Source organism: Orcinus orca, chromosome 21 (assembly GCF_937001465.1).
Source record: "Orcinus orca chromosome 21, mOrcOrc1.1, whole genome shotgun sequence".
Classification (NCBI taxonomy): Eukaryota; Metazoa; Chordata; class Mammalia; order Artiodactyla; family Delphinidae; genus Orcinus; species Orcinus orca.
This window is the reverse complement of record NC_064579.1, coordinates 22,808,096-22,829,151: the sequence shown is the minus strand read 5'-3', so window position 1 is coordinate 22,829,151 and position 21,056 is coordinate 22,808,096. Positions and strand designations below refer to the sequence as shown.

General features: G+C 39.2%; 1 protein-coding gene across 7 annotated transcripts in view; it reads left to right on the top strand.

Annotated features, from left to right (window-relative positions):
• STOX2 (storkhead box 2) overlaps nt 1–21,056 on the top strand; it is a 157,147-nt gene that overhangs the window by 96,269 nt on the left and 39,822 nt on the right. The window contains exon 2 of one of the 7 annotated variants that reach the window (XM_049704308.1): nt 9,013–9,100. The exons of the other annotated variants lie outside the window; for them this stretch is intronic. The gene's annotated coding sequence lies outside the window, so the exon portion shown is untranslated. The remainder of the gene's footprint in view (nt 1–9,012; nt 9,101–21,056) is intronic. 7 annotated transcript variants of the gene reach the window in all.

Sequence of the window (21,056 nt, the reverse complement as noted above, 5' to 3'; positions counted from 1 at the left end):
CCCATGTACACACCCGGCTCTTTATTCTAAAGGAAGTTCTTTCAGATGGAAACATGAGGAGAGTAATAACTCTTATCCCCAATTGAAAAAAAATGTTGTCTCTGTTCTCATGGACTTTATTATGACATCAAAAAGTTTCATTTGTATAACCCTTAACTTCATTAATCAAGTGCTATTAAAGTAATCGTTAAAAGAGGCACAACTTCTTGTAATAGGGAACTCAGTGTTACATGTTGATTTCATTTAGAAATGTTGTATTCTTTCTAATATGATAAAAATAAAACCTTAGCAATTCACAGCATGCTAATTCAGCATGTTAATAATTGAAACAGCAACTAGTATGAAATGTACTTCTCCTCCATTCAAGAAGAGAGGGTTTTCTAGTTGAGTTAACAGCCCTGGAAATTACGCAAGGGAGAGTATCTGCTTTAGGGAATAAACTTTTCAAGTCACATCAGTTCTTCAGATGGATTATTAATTAATATTCATATGTCATGCTTAGAAAGGACTACTTTTCAGGTCTTTATGATGTAGAATCTCCTTTATTATGGTGTAATGTACCCCTTTGTGTGGTTTTAATATGTCAAATCCTTTTATATTTGGAACTATTATTGTTTAGATTGACTACATGGTAAAGTTGTATGTAATATATAGCGTCATGTACTGGAATAGCAGTTGCTGACTTTATCAATTACTGCACGTTTATCTTGGCATCCCTGAGTTGATCATTTACTTGGAGGTGGGCAGCACCATGTCTTCATTTTCCTTTTGTTCCTCATGGCACCTCACCTAGTGCTAAGTATAAAATAGGTGCTGATACATATATCTTATCAGGCTGCTAAAAAAAAAATGGTGGGTTTTTATGTGGAAAAGTGACTCTTGACCTCAGACACAGGAAATGGAAGGGATCTCTGAAATCTTACCTATTCTGCCAGTTGAATTTCCTTATCATCAAATAGTTTCTCATCTCTACCTAGTTCCTCCTTCAATCAACATACAAATCTTATGTTCTTGAAATTTGAAATGTCAGCAAGAAAGGAAGTATTGTGGTTGAATTAAATGTAAACAGTTATACCGTGTATGTGAATCTTTTAGTCACTCATTGCTCCTGTAAGCTTCAGCATTTTCTTGGTAAGACGGGATGTGGGGTGGTGATGAGTGTAGAGGTTTGGAATACTGATCAGAACCCCATTTAAATCCTGGGTGTACCACTTACTTACTAGGAGACATAGAACAGAGTACTTAATTTTAGTTCTTTAAATGAGGATTATCCCTCAGGGTTGTATTGATTACGGTTACCTGCATAAAGTACCTGATATATAGTACCTGCCATGTAGTAACTGCTCAGTAAATGCCAGTGCTCTTTATTTCCTGTTGGCATTTAATTGCTCCTGTAACCAAATTCTTCTAGCCTTCCTGAGATATTTTTCCTGCTGGGATAAGAGAAAAACGATTTGTTCTTCAACTCTGGTATGTTATTCTAGAGGGATATCTTTCTGATATGATAAGAAAATTTTATCGGTTGTGTTTATGTAACATCTTTGGTTTTATCTACTTGAAGTTAGGGATGTCATTGATATCAACGTATTTAGAGTATTTGATATTGATTACATCCCTATGTTCAAGTGGATGAAACCAAGCATATTAGATAAATACAGGAGTATCAGACAGGAAGAGTATTCTGGTAGTCATGCTTAGAGCGGGTGGAAGAAACAAGCAGGAGGATTTTCTGGTGGTCCAACAAGGCAGAAATCTGGCTAACAACAAAGCAGAAGAGAAGGAACAGATTTAGAGACATCCAGACAGTGAGTAGACTGGCTTTATTGACTCTTTGTACAACGGAATAGGGCAGATGGTCAATGAAGAGAAAACAGGAATCTTCCATTCACGGTGTGTCTACCTCGATGATGGTGCTATAATCCAGACTAGGAGATACCAGAGGTAGCAGGATTTATGGGAAAGATCACAAATTCTGTTTTGGACATGTTGAGTTTGAGGCACTGGGGACATGCAGATGGAGTTGTCTGTTAAGGACAGAGGAGAGAGAGATGAGTCGGGAGGTCGGGGAGAGTTTCAGGACCAGAGAGGGAGAGTTGGCCCCCATCACGTCTATAGAGCTGAGCGTTACAACCGGGATGGTGGATGGGAGTGCCTCTGATGGGGATTTAGCAGGGCAGAGAGGAAGGTAAAGGCTGGAGCCCTGGCAAGCACTCCTTTCTAGAAGCAGCCAAAGGAAACTCAGACCCAAGATGTGAATTTAGAATCCAGATTTCCTTTTGATGGTTTACACATGACTGATTTCCCTAGAGAAATTGATAAGTCAGCTGTTTGGAACTGAAAAGCCAAGGCTGGGATGAGCCACAGTCATGTAAGTCAGCTCTTCTGCATTTGACTGACGGACTGATGGGTCTCCCGAGCCCATCAGAGACCTGCCATTTCATCATGCTGCACCCTTCCAAGAATTCGCTTTCTCCAGAAGCTGGGCTCAGCGGTGGTTATGTACTCAGGCCAAACCACACAATTCAGTTCATGGAATAAAAGGACTACAGATGGCTGTGGAGAATAGAAGACACTAAAACAGAAACATAGAATTAAAAATAGTTGTTAGCAAAAAAAAAAAAAAAAAGTTGTTAGCCATCTTCGGTGTGAATGCATAAATAAGTTTATAATTCGAGGGACTGACCTAGGACAGGTGTGGAAATTGCAGCTTAATCTAAGTACTTTTGAGACCTATTAAAAGAAGCATATTGTTGGGCTTCCCTGGTGGTGCAGTGGTTGAGAGTCTGCCTGCCAATGCAGGGGACGCGGGTTCGTGCCCCGGTCCGGGAAGATCCCACGTGCCGCGGAGCGGCTGGGCCCGTGAGCCATGGCTGCTGAGCCTGCGCGTCCGGAGCCTGTGCTCCGCAACGGGAGAGGCCACAACAGTGAGAGGCCCGTGTACCAAAAAAAAAAAAAAAAGAAGAAGAAGCATATTGTTCCTTTGTCAAATTTTGCTTAAAACCTTTTCCTTTGCCCTTGATATAACTCTATCAATATCATAGTTATTATGATCATCTGTTATTAAACCTGTTTATTGACTGGGACCCTAACTCTCCTGGATTTCATGTATAACATGGAGATAATAGTATTTATTTCATAAGGTTCTTGTGACAAATAAATGAAATGGCATATTACAGCCCCCTTGATAATGCTTGGTACATACAGGCACTCAATAAAGTGTAGATATTGTTATTAATAGGAGGAGGGAAGGGAGAAAACTTCTGAAGTACTAGGTGGGCATTAGAAGTGAGAGGAAAGTGGTTAAAGATGATTGGGGTGTGTGCACACAAGTGAAAAAGCTTATAGTGCGTGCCATTATCAGAAAAGTGTAAACAGTGCAAGAGGAGGAAAGGGGAACATGATAGTATTTGGTTGTCCTTAAGGATGAATGAAGGACGGTGGGAAAGACACTGGAACATACACTGGCCACGGAGGGGGTTGACCATAGCTTGACAGTTGTATATGTGGGGCCCAAGGTGTACCTCACTTAGATAACTTGCTGATTGCCCTATGCTCCAATTGTCTTGCTGGTTTTGTTTCAGTTTTCTCAAGTCAGACATAGTTGGCTTCTAGGACGTAGTGAAAACGGTGATACTAAGAAGCAAAGTAGTGAGAGTCCTGTATTGGATTCAAAACATCAACAGCTCTGGATTATGAAATATAGAGTGCTAAAAAAGTAGAGAACATTAAAACTTACACACTGGTGACTTAGAAATGTTAATCTTGGAAACTGAAAGATGAAAGTCCAGTTTTTTAAAAGCAGAGAAAGACAAAATGAAGAAGACAAAGCTTAAGGGAAAACAATGAGGCGATCTAGTAAAAAACTATTGATTAGTACCTGCTGATTAAGTAGCTGAAAATCATGCCTTTTATGACTCAAGAAGATATCAGCATCCGTAACACTTTGCTTTCAAAGTCCCGGGCCTCACAAATGGGGTGTGGGATGGCTGCAGGCTGTGTGTTAGGGCTGTCAATTTAGGACTGTCAACTTAATCTATGTCCTTCCTCCCGTCAATCTGAAATCTAATCTGACGGTTCTCACAGAGACCAAAAGCATTTCAGTGAGATTTGTGTAGACCAACTTAAGATCACTAACTTTTAGTTCTGGCAAGAAAGTACTTTTTAAAAAAAATATCATCTATTATCATCATAAAAGAGAGGACATTTAACATGAAAAGCGAGGACATCTCACACATACATATACACACGAACACACACACGCAAACAAGAGGAAAGAACAGCATGGTAAAAGGCAGCTTTCAATGAACAATTTTCCACGGCGTCCTAATTTTTCCTTCTTTTTATTGTGAACTGGTGACATCATTGTCCGGTCAAGCACAGAGGTAGGGCCAGAATTTGGAAAGTACTGGTTCAGCCGTCTGGACCACCCAGCTCCCAGGTGACCAACCCAGGACAGCTCGGGAGACAGAAATCCAGGCACTTCCACTGCTGCAAGCCCAGTGCTGAAAAGACTAACACTTTTTCCGGACCGCTTTGTGCCCCAAAGCTGATCGATCAAAAGGAGCTTTGTTGCCAGGGAGTTTTTCTTTCTTTCTTTCTTAAGACTAGTTTGGGTTGGTGGGGGCAGGAAGGGATAAAAGGTAAATAGTATAATACAAGAACGTGAAATTTTAAATACTTGCAAAAGTACACACATCTTTACGCTATAGCAGCAAGAATATGTTAGCTTCTAACATAAAGTAATAGTATATAGTATCACAGTGGGAATGGTGTCTTCATCAGTTGTTTGGTCTTAAAACAAGCATTTTCTGGGGTGTGGAACTTTAAAGAGGACAGTTTTGTTATTCCTATAAGAATTGACTCCCTTATTTAAAAATATGAATGTGGTAGACATGCTGATTTTTAAAAATTAACAAACATTTACTAATCTGAACAGATTATTAAGAGAACAGTCTCTTTCATCAGTGTTTGTGGTACTTGAAAAAGACATTAGCAGAAAAACAAAAGGACGATAAAAATTTGAAAACTTGGTATGGCAGTGATTGTATCAGCAAGGAAAAGAAGAAAAGTTAAAATGTGGAAGAAAAAAATGTCCCATGATTCTTTTTTGTAAAGGAGCATACAGATAACTTTTGCTGATAAATTTTATAAATTTAGAATTATGTTATATCAATAGTTCAGAAACACTTAACTCTTAAAAAGGAGTTTGATTTGTACTTATTCCTGGTATATTGACTCTGGTGTTATGATTTGCAGGCTTTGCAGTTTTTAGATGGTAAATATACATCCCTGGTGTTATGGAAACTATTGATCTAGGGCTACAGATTTAAATAAACCTTAGGAAAGAGCTCATCAGTCACCCATTCCCATCTCTATATAGACTATGCACGCTGCTCTTTGCGCAGATATGAGAAAATACTTTATACATCCTTGCCAGCTCTCTCGTTCTCTCTCTATAACTCTGTGTGTGTGTGTGTGTGTGTGTGTGTGTGTGTGTGTGTGTGTGTGTGTGTAGTTCCAGTTGAATTTTCTATCCTGAGTTTGACTTAGAAATCAGATTCTACTCACTTTATAATTTCTCATTGTTTCAGTAAACGATGGTGTTGAAGGTCGCATTTTAGACGTTGTCAGTGGCCTTCGTGCTCTGAATACCTCTCAGAGGTGTCCACACTGATAACTCCGTTGCGACGATTCCCAGGCCCGGGGTGGACAGTGGGAGCTGTGCTTTCTCAGGTGGCTGGGGGAGCTCCTCTGGGCGTCCCACTGCTCAGGGCCCGCCAGGCACAGCATGTCACTCACTGAGGGGACACCCCGGGGCCCCATTCCCCACCCCAGGTCACATCATCGTCCCCCACCTCACCTGAGTCTGCCCTTCAAGGGTCACGGGGGGATCACGCAGAAGGAAGGGCAGTCACCGCATACGCTTAAGGAAGATGTGGTGACTCCCCACTCGCAACATGGGGGCCTCCACGTAAAGCAGTTTGAACTGAGTGGCCCTTCCTTCTTTCCTCATTTTCCCCACCCATGCGCCGCTGCCAGTAGCCAGAATTAAAATCCTCATTTGGGCCGAGCAGGAAAGTCTATCCCCTCTTCATAAACCTTGTCCAACAAATGTACTCATGCTGCAGATGGGACTTTGAGCTTCCACTCAGGAATAGAGTAGATTGTACATATACTTTGCCCGCTCACCATGCGATCCACTAACAATTCCTGTTCAACGGTGCCTTTGGCGGTCCCGTTATGACGAAACTGCCGTAGCTACATCATACTGTGTGATAGGCACAATCTGACGTGTGATGTGAACACTGCCTTCATAGAGCTCTTTTTAATGGAACCATCTGGTGGCATCCCCCGGTGAGGAGGCCATTAGACTTTAGGGTCAAGTTATTTATGGCTGGGGGTATAATTGTTGGGAGGTAACGTTTGAGAGTTTTGCTTTTGGTGCAGTTTTGTGAGTGGATAGAGGACAGAAGCTACTCAGGCTCAGATATGAACCAATTTGAGGGACACGCCCCTGGGGACCACAAGTGCCAACAGTGTGAAGTACAAGTAGGAGGACTGGACGTACTTGAGTAAAAATCTCAGTGTGTCTCAGTTGTAATGGCCTCGGCCAAGGCTGCGGGGGGAGTCTTTGAAGCACCCATTGCTTCTCTCTGGGAGGCGTAGATGAAAGAGGGAGGGTCAGAGAGGGAAGCAGGGCAGGCAGTAATTACATCTGTTGCTAATGATCTGGTGTGTGGGTAGCGTGCATGCCTCATTTCTCCTGGTCCCTCTGACACTGATAACAAAGCTCATTAGTCCTCGTGCCAGAGCATGGCCTTGGCGAATGAGAGGACAGCACCCACGTCGGTCACTTCAGCTGCTCATTAGTGAGTCTAAAGCAAATGTTATGCCAAAGAGGCCAGGACCAAAAGAAGGAGGTAAATTCTAGTTAACATGTCTGTCTGCTGTTTTCACAGAGGTGGGCAGGGGGAGTTGTTTGGTATGTTGGCAAATAGATGCACTGAAAGGATACCTTTCTGAGGCTGAACTTTTTTCAAAGAACTCAATTAAATACATCCTAAAATAAAAGAAAGTCCCTGTAAAAGGATAACAAAGACCAACGTTAACGTATTTGCTTCTATTATTAACAGCGCGTATTTATCATTTATTTATTATCGTTATTTAAACAATGAAAAGTAATTACAACACAAAGAAGAGTCCACTTCTGAGCAGGGTGGGATAAGTACCCTCCACCCTGGCTTTCCCACTGACTGTAGCAGGAGCCCTGGACAGAGGACGTGGAGCAGCTCTTAGGACTCTGAAAAGTACATGGTAGCAGGGCCGCTTGGGGAAGGAGATGAGAATTAGAAGTACCACCAAACTGGTCGTGAGTTTCCTGTGTCCCCCTCTCTAGTATCACGTGGCATAGAGGTAGCCCAGAGCCCAGTAGGACACACTGATATGCACAAAAGATCTTCAGGATCAAAGTCCTCACTTTCCGGCCTGAGGACCAGGAGAACGGACTCCTATGTTCAGAGTGAGTTTTTCCTCTTTTTTCATTCTCTCCCGTCCAACCTGCAGTCAGTCCTGCAGAGGCAGCAGCAGGAGGTGCTGGACAGCCATCTAAGACTGTGCAGGTAGGGGAATCCCTCTCTCTGATGAGAGGAACTGTAGTCCCAGGAGTGTGGGGTGAATTCCTACTGCTTTCTTCCTCTCTCTGTCCTCCCACCACTTGGCACCAGACTGAGACACAGTTGCTGAAAGTACGCAGCTGAGCAAGGAAACGGAAGCCCCAGGCTCTGGCAGAAGGGCCATGAAAGGGGGCCCCAGGGAACCGGAAAGTGTTGGGACAATCACACAGAGGAGGGAGCTCGGGAGAGCTGCCACGTAAAATACTGTATGAACTGCGGCTCGCCTCGGAGCTGTGCGGGTGTGCATCTGACCCTAAGCAGCATTCCAGACGCTTTGAGAGCTGAAATGCGAACTTGACCACCACAGGGGTCTCAGACCGACCACTGGATGGCACACACATGGGACCGATCTAGATAGCATTGCACAAGCTTTGAGCGCACTGACATTCACATCTCACCTGACAGGAGGTGATTTGGAAACGGCAGTTGGAACGTAACCAAATGGATCACCTTCTTAAAAGGGAAAAAAAAAAAATCAGCATCTTCCTTAGGATTTAAAGAATCAGAGTTTCATGACACAATGATTAATGTTACTCAAAATTCCTCAGCTTATGAAGGAGGAGGGTAACCTCAATTTGTATGGGGACAGGTAGTCAACAGTTGCCAGTGCTGAGGTGTCACATGCTGGATTTATTAGACAGGCTTTAAATCAACGACTATAATTATGGTCCAAGAAATGTGGATAAACACTCTTGAAAAGAATGGGAAAGTAGAGAGGAAAGGAATAGAGGGTATAATGTAGAACCAAGGTAGGATTTTTGAACTGAAATATGTAATAACCCAAATTAAACATTTACGGATGGGCTCAGTAACTGAATGGAGATAATAGAAAAGTCAATGGACTTGGAGATAGATCAATAGAAATTATCCAATCTCAACAACAGAGAATAAAAGATAGAAAAAAAACAAAAACAAAAACCCAGAGCCTCACGGTGTGTGGGTCAATACCAAAGATGTCTAACATTTGTGTCATTAAAGTTCTAGTGTGATTTGAAAAAATGTTTGAAGAAATAATGACCAGAAAGTTCCTAAATTTGGTAAAAGACATAAACTTTCAGATTCAAGAAGCCCAGCAAATCCTAATCAAGATAAATGGAAAGAAATCTATGCTCAGATACCTTGTAAACTCCTGAAAACTAAAAAGAGAAAAATCTTAAAAGCATTTAGAGAAGAACAACGTATAATAGAACAACAAGTAGAAAAGACTGCAGATTTGTCATTAGAAACCACAAAGCCCAGAATGAAGTATTTTTAAAATATCCAGTGAATATATCCTTCAGATAAGAAGGTGAAATAATGACATTTTCAGATAAAAGAAAACAAAAATATTCACTTCCAGAAGGGCTGCTCTAAAAGAAATGTTGAAGGACAGAAAATAATACCAGAGGAAAACTTGGGACGTCAGGAAGGAAAGAAAAGCAATAATGGTAAATATCTGGGTAAATGTAATTAACCATTCTTCTCTTAAGTTCTTTAAAATATGTATGATGATGGAAAACAGGTATAGCATTGATGGAGTTTTCAGTGTATATACATGTAATACATATGGCATAAAGAGAGGAGGGTAAAGAAACCAATGTGGTGGTAAGGTTGGTCACTTGGAGCAGTAAAATATTAAGTCTAAGTAGACTGTGAAGTTAAATATGTATGCTGAAATGCTTAGAACAATAACTAAAAGCACTGTACAAAGAAATATAGTAAAAACTCAATAGATAAAATAGAATAATTATACCATTTATATAAATAAATATTACTAAAAGCATTCAGATAGTCCAAATGAAAATAGGAAAGGAAAACAGAGGAACAGAATGAGAGTAGAAACATAAAACAAATAATAAAATGGTAGCTCTAAATTCCAACATATAAATAACTACACCAAATATAAATGAACATACCAAATGAATAACAGAGATGGTTAGAATGGATTTTTTAAAAAGGACCAAAGGATATGTTGCCTACAAGTAATACATTTTAAATATAATGATATGAGTAGGTTAAAAGGTAAAAAATATGCCATGCAAATAAAAAACAAACAAATAAATAAATAAAGGGAAGCTAATATTACATAGAAGGGATTAATCAGGGCTGGAAAAAAAGAGAAAGCTGGAGTGGACATATCAATGTCAGAAAAAGTAGACTTTAGAGCAAAGAAAATTACTGAGGATAAAGAACATTACATAAAAGTAACTGGGTAAATTCCCCAATATTTATCTCTTACACTATACAGAAAAATCAACTCAAATTGGAATAAAGGCTTAAATATAAGACCTGAAACTACAAAACTCTTAGAAGAAAACAGAGGCAAAGCTTTATGACATTGGTCTTGGCAATGATAGTCATTGAATGATTTCAGTGATTATCATTGGAAATGACACCCAAAGCACAGACAACAGAAGCGAAATTACACAAGTAGGACTACACCAGACTAAAAAGCTTCTGCACAGCGAAAGAAACAATCAACAGAGTAAAAAGGCAACCACAGAACTGAAGAAAATATTTGTAAACCACATACGTGTCTGATAAGGAGTTAATTTCCAAAATATGTAAGGAACTCCTGTAACTTAATAGCAAACAAAGAAACAAACTAGTAACTGAATAACTAAACCAGTCACAGAAGGATGAATACTGCAGGATTTCACTTATATGAATAATTTAAAATAGTCAAAGTTATGGAGGCAAACAACAGAACAGTGGTTGCCAGGGGCTGGAGGAATGAGGAAATGGGTGTGCAAAATTTCAGTAATGCAAGATGAGTAAATTCTAGAGATTTGATGTACATCTTTGTGCCTATAGATAATAATACTCTATCGTACACTTTAAAATTTGTTAAGAGGATGATCTCATTTTAAACAGTTCTTATCAAAATAATATTTTTTAAAAATAAAGAGTATGTTAAACATGTATGTGCCTAACAACAGAGCTTCAAATAGAACTAAAAGGAGAAATGGATGATTATAGTTGGGAATTCAACCACTCTGTCAGTAATTGATAGAAAAAGGTAGAAAAGCAGTAAGGATATAGAAAAATTGAACAATACCATCAAGCAACTAGATCTAACTGACATTTATGAAAAGTTCTTCCTCCAAATAGCAAAATATCCGTTCCTTTCAAATCCTCAGAGAACATTCACAAAGATAGCAGATATCCTGAGACATAAAGGAAACCTAAAAGCAATTACAAGAATTGAAATAATTCAAGGTATGTTATTTTATCATAGTGGAATTTAACAAGAAATCAATAACAGAAATCAATATTGATTTAAATTTATTTTAAATTTAAATAAATTTATTGATTTAACAGAAATCAATAACAATAAATCTCCAAATACTAGGAAATTAAACAATGTGCTTCTAAGTAATCCGTAGACCAAAGAGGAAGTGTCAGGGAAAGTTGAAGGTATTTTGAGGTGAATAAAAATGAAAATACAACGTATCACAATTCATGTGAAGAAGACAAAGCCGGGCTCAGCAGGAAATATAAAGGCTAAATGCTCATGTTCAAAAAGAAAAAAAGATCTGTAATGAACAATCTAAGCTTTCACGTAAAGGAACTAGAAAAAGAAGAGCAAAATAAATCTAAAGAAGAAGGAAAGACATGATAAAGAGTAGATACCAATGAATTTGAAAACAAAACGAATGGAGAAAACCAGTGACGTCAAAAGCTGGTTCTTTAAAAATAGCAGTAAAACTGATAAACCTCTAGCCAGATGGACAAGCAAATTAGAAGCCACAAATTGTCAATATTAGGAGTGAAAGAGGATATATCACTGCAGATCCCCCAGACATCGAAGGTATGAGAAGCAAGTACTACAAACAGCTCTATGCACATAAATTCAACAATTTAGATGAAATGGAAAGAAATGTTGTTTCTTTTAGGACAAATCAGAACTCACCCAGGAAGAAATAAATTACTTGAATGATCCTGTATCCTTTAAATACATTTAATTTATGGTTAAAATTTACCCTCCCCTGCAAACCAAAACCCAAAGACAGGTCCAGATAGAACTCTGAAGAATTCTACCAAACAATTTATGGGAAAATACCACCAATTCTACATAGTCTTTTCCCAAAAATAGAGGAGGAGGTGACACAACTCATTTTTTGAAACCAGCATTATCTTTATGCCAAAACTGGACAAAGATAGTATAATAAAAGAAAACTACAGACCAATGTCCCTCATAAACATAGATGGAAAAATCCTCCACAAAATATTAGCAAATTGAATCCAGCAATTTATAAAAACAATAAACCACGACCAGGTGGGGAATAGCCCTGGAATGCAAGGCATTTGAAAATCAATCAGTGTAATACACCATACTGAAAGACTAAACAAGAAAAATCACATGATGTTATCACTTAATTCAGAAAAAGCAATTGATGAAATTCAATATCTATTCCCGATAAAAACTCTTAATCTAGGAGTATCAGGCAGCTATCTTAACATGATAAAGAACAAAACTCTGCACTAACATCATTCTTAATAGAGAAACTGAATACTTTCCCCTTAGGTCTGGGAACAAGGCAAGGATGGCCACTTTCACCATTCCTGTTCAGCATCAATTTGGAATTCCTTAAAAAAAATTTCTTAAAAAAAACAAAAAAGAACTAAACACTTAAAAGTTGTAATAAAACTGTTCCAATTTGCAGACAACATCATCGACCATGTAGGAAATCCCAAGAAATCCACAAAAAAAGTTCCTAGAACTACATTGTTGGTTGCATTGCAAAATTGTATAGCCAATCTAGAAAATAGTTTGGTGGTTTTTTATGAAGGTTTTTATACCCTTATCATATGACCCAGCATACAACATAGATGAATTTCAGTAGCATTATGCTCAGTGAAAGAAGCCAGTCTCAAAAGGTTACATACTGTGTGATTTCATTTATATGGCATTCTGGAAAAGACAGAATGAGAGGAACAAGGAACATATTGGTTGTTTCCAGGGATTAAGGGTGTGTGAGGAGCAGTGTGAAGGAGTTTTTTGGGGTGATGAAACTGTTCTATATCTGACTCTATCCTGATAGTGATAATGGTTACACAAATCTGCATAGGTGCTAAAGCTTATAGAATGTGTACATCAAGAAGGTCCTTGAGGAGATTGGTTCAAGATGGCAGAGTAGCAGGACATGTGCTCACTCCCTCTTGCGAGAGCACCGGAATCACAACTAACTGCTGAACAGTCATCAGTAGGAAGGCACTGGAACTCAACAAAAAAGATACCCCACATCCAAAGACAAAGGAGAAGTTGCAATGAGATGGAAGGAGGGCTGCAATCACAATCAAATCAAATCCCATAACCACTGGGTGGATGACTCACAAGCTGGAGAACACTTATACCACAGAAGTCCACCCACTGGAGTGAAGGTTCTGAGCCTCACGTCAGGCTTTCCAACCTGGTGGTCTGGCAATGGGAGGAGGAATTCCTAGAGAATCAGACTTTGAAGGCTAGTGGGATTTGATTGCAGGACTTTGATAGGACTGGGGGAAACAGAGACTCCACTCTTGGAGGGCACACACAAAGTAGTGTGCACATCGGGACCCAGGGGAAGGAGCAGTGACCCCATAGGAGACTGAAGCAAACCTACCTGCTAGTGTTGGAGGGTCTCCTACAGAGGCGGGGAGTGACTGTGGCTCACTGTGAGGACAAAGACACTGGCAGCAGAAGTACTGGGATGTGCTCCTTGGTGTGAGCCCTCCCAGAGTCTGCCATTGGCCCCACCAGAGAGCCGGGTAGGCTCCAGTGTTGGGTCGCCTCAGGCCAAACAACCAACAAGGAGGGAACCCAGCTCCACCCATCAGCAGACAAGTGGATTAAAGTTTTACTGAGCTCTGCCCACCAGAGCAACACTCAGCTCTGCCCACCACCAGTCCCTCCCATCAGGAACTTGCACAAGCCTGTTAGATAGCCTCATCCACCAGAGGGCAGACAGCAAAAGCAAGAAGAATGACAATCCTGCAGCCTATGTAACAAAAACCACACCCACAGAAAGATAGACAAGATGAAAAGGCACAGGGCTAGGTACCAGATGAAGGAACAAGATAAAACCCTAGAAAAACAACTAAATGAAGTGGAGATAGGAAACCTTCCAGAAAAAGAATTCAGAATAGTGATAGTGAAGATGATCCAGGACCTCGGAAAAAGAATGGAGGCAAAGATCAAGAACATGCAAGAAATGTTTAACAAAGACCTAGAAGAATTAAAGAACAAACACCTAGAAAAATTAAAGAACAAACAAACAGAGATGAACAATACAATAACTGAAATGAAAAATACACTAGAAGGAATCAGTAGCAGAATAACTGAGGCAGAAGAACCGATAAGTGACATGGAAGACAGAATGGTGGAATTCACTGCTGCGGAACAGAATAAAGAAAAAAGAATGAAAAGAAATGAAGACAGCTTAAGGGACCTCTGGGACAACATTAAATGCAACAACATTCGCATTATCGGGGTCCCAGAAGGAGAAGAGAGAGAGAAAGGACCCAAGAAAATATTTGAAGAGATTATAGTCAAAAACGTCTCTAACATGGGAAAGGAAATAGCCACCCAAGTCTGGGAAGCGCAGAGGAGTCCCAGGCAGGATAAACCCAAGGAGAAACATGCCAAGACACATAGTAATCAAATTGACAGAAATTAAAGACAAAGAAAAATTATTGAAAGCAACAAGGGAAAAACGACAAATAACATACAAGGGAACTCCCATAAGGTTAACAGCTGATTTCTCAGCAGAAACTCTACAAGCCAGAAAGGAGTGGCATGATATATTTAAAGTGATGAAAAGGAAGAACCTACAACCAAGATTACTCTACCAGGCAAGGATCTCATTCAGATTCGATGGAGAAATCAAAAGCTTTACAGACAAGCAAAAGCTAAGAGAATTCAGCACCACCAAACCAGCTCTACAACAAATGCTAAAGAAACTTCTCTAAGTGGGAAACACAAGAGAGGAAAAGGACCTACAAAAACAAACACATAACAATTCAGAAAATGGTAATAGGAACGTACACATCGATAATTGCCTTAAATGTGAGTGGATTAAATGCTCCAACCAAAAGAAACAGGCTTGCTGAATGGATACAAAAACAAGACCCATATGTATGCTGTCTACAAGAGACCCACTTCAGACCTAGGGACACATAGAGACTGAAAGTTAGGGGATGGAAAAAGATATTCCATGCAAATGGAAATCAAAAGAAAGCTGGAGTAGCAATACTCATATCAGATACAATAGACTTTAAAATAAAGGATGTTACAAGAGACAAGGAAGGACACTACATAATGATCAAGGGATCAATCAAAGAAGAAGATATAACAGTTATAAATTTATATGCACCCAACATAGGAACACCTCAATACATAAGGCAACTGCTAACAGCTATAAAAGAGGAAATCGACAGCAACACAATAATAGTGGGGGACTTTTAACACCACACTTACACCAATGGACAGATCATCCAAACAGAAAATTAATAAGGAAACACAGCTTTAAATGACACAATAGACCAGATAGATTTAATTGATATTTATAGGACATTCCATCCAAAAACATCCGATTACACTTTCTTCTCAAGTGCACATGGAACATTCTCCAGAATAGATTACATCTTGGGTCATAAATCAAGCCTCAGTAAATTTAAGAAAATTGAAATCATATCAAACATCTTTTCTGACCACAATGCTATGAGATTAGAAATCAATTATAGGGAAAAAAACGTAAAAAACACAAACACATGGAGGCTAAACAATACGTTACTAAATAACCAAGAGATCACTGAAGAAATCAAAGAGGAAATCAAAAAATACCTACAGACAAATTATAATGAAAACATGATGATCCAAAACCTATGGGATGCAGCAAAAGCAGTTCTAAGAGGGAAGTTTATAGCAATACAAGCCTACCTCAAGAAACAAGAAAAATCTCAAATAAACAATCTAACCTTAAACCTAAAGGAACTAGAGAAAGAAGAGCAAACAAAACCCAAAGTTAGTAGAAGGAAAGAAATCATAAAGATCAGAGCAGAAATAAATGAAATAGAAACAAAGAAAACAATAGCGAAGATCAATAAAACTAAAACCTGGTTCTTTGAGAAGATAAACAAAATTGATAAACCATTAACCAGACTCATCAAAAAAAAGAGGGAGAGGACTCAAATCAATAAAGTTAGAAATGAAAAAGGAGAAGTTACAACAGACACCGTAGAAATACAAAGCATCCTAAGAGACTACTACAAGCAACTCTATGCCAATAAAATGGACAGCCTGGAAGAAATGAACAAATTCTTAGAAAGGTGTAACCTTCCAAGACTGAACCAGGAAGAAATAGAAAATATGACAGACAAATCAGAACTAATGAAACTGTGATTAAAAATCTTCGAACAAACAAAAGTCCAAGACCAGATGGCTTCACAGGTGAATTCTATCAAACATTTAGAGAAGAGCTAACACCCATCCTTCTCAAACTCTTCTAAAAAATTGCAGAGGAAGAAACACTCCCAAACTCATTCTATGAGGCCACCATCACCCTGATACCAAAACCAGACAAAGATACTACAAAAAAAGAAAATTACAGACCAATATCACTGATGAATATAGATGCAAAAATCCTCAACAAAATACTAACAAACAGAATCCAACAACACATTCAAAGGATCATACACCATGATCAAGTGGGATTTATCCCAGGGATGCAAGGATTCTTCAATATAGGCAAACCAATCAATGTGATACACCATATTAACAAACTGAAGAATAAAAACCATATGATCATCTCAATAGATGCAGAAAAAGCTTTCAACAAAATTCAACACCCATTTATGATAAAAACTCTCCAGAAAGTGGGCATAGAGGGAAACTACCTCAACATAATAAGGGCCTTATATGACAAACCCACAGCAAACATCATTCTCAATGTTGAAAAACTGAAAGCATTTCCTCTAAGATCAGGAACAAGACAAGGATGTCCACTCTCGCCACTATTATTCAACATAGTTTTGGAAGTCCTAGCCATGGCAATCAGAGAAGAAAAAGAAATAAAAGGAATACAAATTGGAAAAGAGGAAGTAAAACTGACACTGTTTGAAGATGACATGATACTATACATAGAGAATCCTAAAGATGCCACCAGAAAACAACTAGAGCTAATCAATGAATTTGGTAAAGTTGCAGGATGCAAAATTAATGCACGGAAATCTCTTGCATTCCTATATACTAACAAGGAAAGATCAGAAAGAGAAATTAAGGAAACAATCCCATTCACCACTGCAACAAAAAGAATAAAATACCTAGGAGTAAACCTACCTAGGGAGACAAAAGACCTGTATGCAGAAAACTATAAGACAGTGATGAAAGAAATTAAAGATGATACAAACAGATATACCATGTTTTTGGACTGGAAGAATCAATATTGTGAAAATGACTATACTACCCAAAGCAATCTACAGATTCAATGCAATCCCTATCAAATTACCAATGGCATTTTTTACAGAACTAGAACAAAAAAATCTTAAAATTTGTATGGAGACACAAAAGACCCTGAATAGCCAAAGCAGTCTTGAGGGAAAGAAACAGAGCTGGAGGAATCAGACTCCCTGACTTCAGACTATACTACAAAGCTACAGTAATCAAGAAAATATGCTACTGGCACAAAAACAGAACTATAGATCAATGGAACAGGATAGAAAGCCCAGAGGTAAACCCACACACCTATGGTCAGCTAATCTATGACAAAGGAGGCAAGAATATACAATGGAGAAAAGACAGTCTCTTCAATAAGTGGTGCTGGGAAAACTGGACAGCTACATGTAAAAGAATGAAATTAGAACACTCCCTACACCATACATGCAAATAAACTCAAAATGGATTAGAGACCTAAATGTAAGACTGGACACTATAAAACTCTTAGAGGAAAACATAGGAAGAACACTCTTTGACATAAATCACAGCAAAATCTTTTTTGATGCACCTCCTAGAGTAATGGAAATAAAAACAAAAATAAACAAATGGAACATAATGAAACTTAAAAGCTTTTGCACAGCAAAGGAAAACATAAACAAGACGAAAAGACAACCCTCAGAATGGGAGAAAGTATTTGCAAACGAATCAACGGACAAAGGATCAATCTGCAAAATGTATAAACAGCTCATGCAACTCAATATTAAAAAAACAAACAACCCAATCAAAAAATGGGCAGAAGACCTAAATAGACATTTCTCCAAAGAAGACATACAGATGGCCAAGAAGCACATGAAAAGCTGCTCAACATTACTAATTATTAGAGAAATGCAAATCAAAAGTACAACGAGGTATCACCTCTCACCAGTTAGAATGGGCATCATCAGAAAATCTACAAACAACAAATGCTGGAGAGGGTGTGGAGAAAATGGAACCCTCTTGCACTGTTGGTGGGATTGTAAATTGATACAGCCACTATGGAGAACAGTATGGAGATTCCTTAAAAACGTAAAAATAGAATTACCATATGACCCAGCAAGCCCACTACTGGGCATATACCCAGAGAAAACCATAATTCAAAAAGAAACATGCAGGCTTCCCTGGTGGCGCAGTGGTTGAGAGTCTGCCTGCCAATGTAGGGGACACAGGTTCGTGTCCCGGTCCGGGAAGATCCCACATGCCGTGGAGCAGCTGGGCCCGTGAGCTATGGCCGCTGGACCTGTGTGTCTGGAGCCTGTGCTCCACAACGGGAGAGGCCACAGCAGTGAGAGGCCCGCGTAGCGCAAAAAAAAAAAAAAAAGAAACATGCACCCCAATGTTCATTGCAGCACTGTTTCCAATAGCCAGGTCATGGAAACAACCTAAATGCCCATTGACAGACTAATGGATAAAGAAGATGTGGTACATATATACAATGGAATATTACTTAGCCATAAAAAGGAACGAAATTGGGTCATTTGTAGAGACGTGGATGGATCTAGAAACTGTCATACACAATTAAGTCAGAAAGAGAAAAACAAATATCGTATACTAACGCATATATGTGGAACCTAGAAAGATGGTACAGATGAACCAGTTTGCAGGGCAGAAATAGAGACAGATGTAAAGAACAGACGTATGGACACCAAGGAGGAAAGTGGCGGGGGTGTGGGGGGGGTGGGATGAATTGGGAGATTGGGATTGACATGTATACACTGGTGTGTATAAAATTGATGAATAATAAGAACCTGCTATATAAAAAAATAAAATTAAATTCAGAAAAAAAAATAGGGGTTCCCTGGATGGTGTGTGTTACCAGTCAGCCTTCTGAAAGACAACAAAGAGAAAATTGCAGTTAATCAGAGGGCGAAGCATTTTACCTGGAGCCTTCTTGGGAGAAAGAAGTGGATTGACCCCATAAAAATTAGCGAAGAATTCTCTGAGCAGTAGCCCTGGTATTCCAAACATCCCTCTATCAATATCACCTACCTGGAGGAGGAGTACAAAATTCTAGGCAAGTGTGCAGTCCCCACTGCAGCAAGAAAAGGACTGGAAAGGACCTCAGAATGTCTGATTTAAGGGGCAAATATTTTAAATGACATTAAAAAAAATTTTTTCTAATTAAAGAAGTAACACATATTCAGTACAGAAGCGTTAGGAAATTTGGAAAAATCTCAAATCTGGTCAGCTGTAATCTCACCAACCAAAAGATAAGCACTTTTTGTGTTTGCAAATTTCCAACCAGTATTTTTCCTGATTATGTTTAAAACTAAGATGTGTGAGGGCTTCCCTGGTGGCGCAGTGATTAAGAATCCACCTGCCAATGCAGGGGACACGGGTTCGAGCCCTGATCTGGGAAGATCCCACATGCCATGGAGCAACTAAGCCCGTGCGCCACAACTACTGAGCCTGTACTCTAGAGCCCGGGAGCCACAACTACTGAGCCCACATGCCACAGCTACTGAAGCCTGCGCGCCTAGAGCCTGTGCTCCGCAGCAAGGAAGCCACTGCAATGAGAAGCCCACGCACCGCAACGAAGAGTAGCCCCCCGCTAGCCGCAACTAGAGAAAGCCCGCGTGCAGCAACAGAGACCCAACACAGCCAAAAATAAAATAAATAAAAAATAAATTTAAAAAAAAGTCCTTGATTTTGCATATGTTAATTTTTTAAATTATGTTTTAAAAATTATAGGTTTTCATGGTCAAAGTGAATGATACCTGATAGTCTTGTGATCGCTTCTCAGTGAACCAGATCATACTGATTGGTGGAACTTTCTGAAATGATGGAAACGTTCTCTATGTGTTGTGTCCGGTATGGTGACTACTAGCGCCATGTAGCTACTGAACACGTGAAATAGAGGAACTAAACTTAATTTCGTTTAAATTAAATTAAGTAACCACATGTGGCCAGTAGCTACTGTATTACACTGAGCAAATATATTGTATAAACACTGTGATCCCAGGCAACAAAGAAATGCTCTTAGTTTCATGTATTCATTATAGAGAGATAAAAGCGAAATATGACTGGCTTGTAGTTTTTGACATCAGGGTTTTATGATTTTCCCCTAGCTTTATAAACACTTTACTAATAAAGGTGTATGATCTAAATTCTATAAGACGATTTGTGGAGGTAACCCTGAGGATGGACGTCAGCAAAAGAAGTTAGTGGATACGGAGAAGTGTGTGATAATGAACCCAAATAATGTTTTGTTTTCAGTCAGCAAATATTTGATCACTTTAGGGGCTGAAACCACTCTTTGGGGTACTGAAGATACAGTGAACCCTGTTCTCATTCTGGGAATAGGGATAGAGTAGCCATTAGTTGCAGTCAGACCAGGGTGTATTGAAATGTCAGGAAAGCAGTCCATGGAAAGACTCAACTTCTCTGAAGCGTGTGTTGGTTTAGTGGCTCACCCCTTTTGACAGATTCTATGGGAGCCTGTAGGAAATATGAATATAACCCAGTACGCCGAGTTCAGCTTCATGATGGAAAGATTTGGCTGGTATTTCTTTACTTTCCAGTCCATCTGGACTTAGTTTCAGTCATTTTTCCCCTCTTATTCATAGTTTTCTTGGGGAAGTATTGTGATACCTTCCTTTCATGTGTGTTTACTTTTCATTCCTTAGTTAATTGGAAGCACCTTGAGGTCAAAGGTTAGCTCTGGAGATATGTCTCCTTTGAAAAAATATGGCAGCCTTTGCAACTTTCATATTTTTTTCCCCGATTCCATCTTACAGAGGAGGAATGCAACCCACAGAGAGGATAACTTGGTCATAATTAAATAAGCCAGTGATAAAGTAATTCAGTTTCTCAGCTCTTTGACCTTCTAACTAATTCCAGCTAAAAGAGCTCTAGGACCCAATCATGGTATATCTTTAAAGCAACAGAAATACTGATGATAACTTTGAAAGCTAATTGGGAAATACCTCTTTCAGGTGTATTTTCAGATGTAG